This window comes from Aplysia californica, unplaced genomic scaffold (genome assembly GCF_000002075.1).
Source record: "Aplysia californica isolate F4 #8 unplaced genomic scaffold, AplCal3.0 scaffold00145, whole genome shotgun sequence".
In the NCBI taxonomy this organism is placed as follows: domain Eukaryota; kingdom Metazoa; phylum Mollusca; class Gastropoda; order Aplysiida; family Aplysiidae; genus Aplysia; species Aplysia californica.
This window is the reverse complement of record NW_004797415.1, coordinates 1,063,400-1,065,578: the sequence shown is the minus strand read 5'-3', so window position 1 is coordinate 1,065,578 and position 2,179 is coordinate 1,063,400. Positions and strand designations below refer to the sequence as shown.

Sequence of the window (2,179 nt, the reverse complement as noted above, 5' to 3'; positions counted from 1 at the left end):
TCCTTGAAAAAAGGGCTTGGCGAGAAATCGATTCCGGAACCGATTTCCACGATTAGTGCTACGGAAGAAAAGCTTCCGATTCCGGTTTTACGTAAATCAACTGTTTCCAATAAGAACTACTTTATCAATTAATTTATTACGTTTTAAAAGAATTAACTTTTGAAAAGAGAATAAAACTAGCAACTGTCTAGGGCAGTATTCAACGGAAGAAAACACTACTCACCGGAGGTAATCAAGTAATTGTCTAGGAGTCTTTGTCTCCCACAGGAAGAAATCATAGAATCCAGGGAAGAAATTTCACTAGAACATAATTTGGTTCGGATTCAATTCCTACTATTCCTAGCTTTACCTCTGACACCAAGTGACGTTCACCTCCTCCAATCACAAATATCTCAACTTCTATTCGAGATAGATTTGTAAACTTTTCTTCCAGAGGAAGACTTTTTCTTTGGGTAAGTGTTTTACGGCGCTCGCAACTGCATTAGGTCATTTGAGCGTGCGAGACACATTAAACATTTTCAATTGGCCGAAGCCTACTCTTATCGATTTTGGACCACCAAGGGATCTTTAACTTGCAACTTGCACACGGGACATCCGAGATTTTTCGCCCTTGTCCGAGAAGGCTAGGTGTAGATCTTTCCTACCAGAAGATCAGGGGTGTGGCCGAAAGACAGCAGCGAGAAAGAGCTAAGGAGTAGCGCTAGAGAGTAGAACAGCTGTAGAAAGAGTCAGGAGCTCAGAGGAAGATGCAAAGGAGGTTTGGGGGGGGGGGGCAGAAAGTAGAGACGAAAGCAGACGACAGAACATTGTCAGAGAGCAGAAAAGGATGTGAAAAGAGAAACTTTTAGAGAAAATTCGAACCCGGGATTTATTGAATGAGAGGCAAGCATCTTAACGTCTACAAAGACCACGAGAGCCCCAGAAAGGGGGCTAGGGATGTTTAGTTATGTGGCCGAGGGAAGCCGGATAAGCTTACCTTACCCATGGCTCGTGACTTTATTTCGGCTTTATATAGAGTATAGAGCATACTAAGGAGTGTAGATCATCATCATCATCATCAGGGGCGAAGGCTGACTTGCTTGACAGGGTAATCAAAGTGAAACGGGACCAGATACTCTTGAGTTGTGAATTGTGAATGAAAACAAATCCGGATTTCATATTGTATGTTCAACCGCCAAAATAATCGGGAAAGTATCTTATTAAATATTAATTCCAACTAAAATTAAATTTAACTTTAGATGCGAATACACAAACACAAAGCAAAGAAGCAGAGATGTTAGTACTATATCTATATGTTATAGATCTACCTGTGAGTCTAACTCTTTGGTAGAACTTGACAATTATCCTTTTTCAAAATTTCACATTGGGCTGTTTTTTGTCTAGCCTTTCGCGGCCAGGAGGCGGTGTCATAATCGGGGTCATCATTTGATTATAGGACGGTAAAAAGTCGAGGAAAAAAAGCAAGCACTTGCAGCAGTCAAGAGATTGTTAAGAGTTAGTTCCCCTCACATTTGTGAGGTAAACTTGACTAGTGTAATAGTTAGCTTACATAATCACAGTTTGCGACTGCTTATAACTGTGGACCCAAAGGGGTGAACAGGGTATTTGTGGCAATGAAACAGTTTTTACTGCTATGGACATGTTCCCTTCAACTTTATTGGTAGACTCTTCCAGCTTCACTTTAAGCTTACTTAATCAAAGCTTGTGACTGCTTGTGGAGTGGCCCGAGAGGGGTGAGCAGGCCAATATCTGTGGCAGTGAAACCTTTTTGAATGTTAGGCATACTTTTCATTGTTGATTATGAACGTCTTTTTACAATTAATTTATGAGGTTTACGTTAAGAGGTGAATTTGACAGCGACAATGTTTCAAAATGAGGAAGGGAAGTAGTGATTATTTGATTATATAGACGCTTCGCCCCTGACATCATCATTGCCTTTCTCAGCCTGGACCAGGATATAGTCCTCGAACAAACACGTTCCTCTTTCCCTATCCTGGACTAGCCTCTTGATGTTATTCAGTGTCTTTCGTCTTTTCTGTATTTCAGTTTCAAGGATTCTTCTCCAGGTTCCACGTGGTCTTCCACTTGGAGAGAGTGAATATGCGCAATATAATGCAATGGCATGTAATATGATTACCAAAATAAGGAAATTAAGCAGCTTTTTTTTGTTTTTTGGGGG

The 2,179-nt window shown here is 40.7% G+C and overlaps 1 protein-coding gene across 1 annotated transcript in view; it reads left to right on the top strand.

Annotated features, from left to right (window-relative positions):
- The window catches only part of LOC101858486 (beta-1,3-galactosyltransferase 1), a 19,146-nt gene that overhangs the window by 15,348 nt on the left and 1,619 nt on the right, over positions 1-2,179 (top strand). The window lies entirely within an intron of this gene.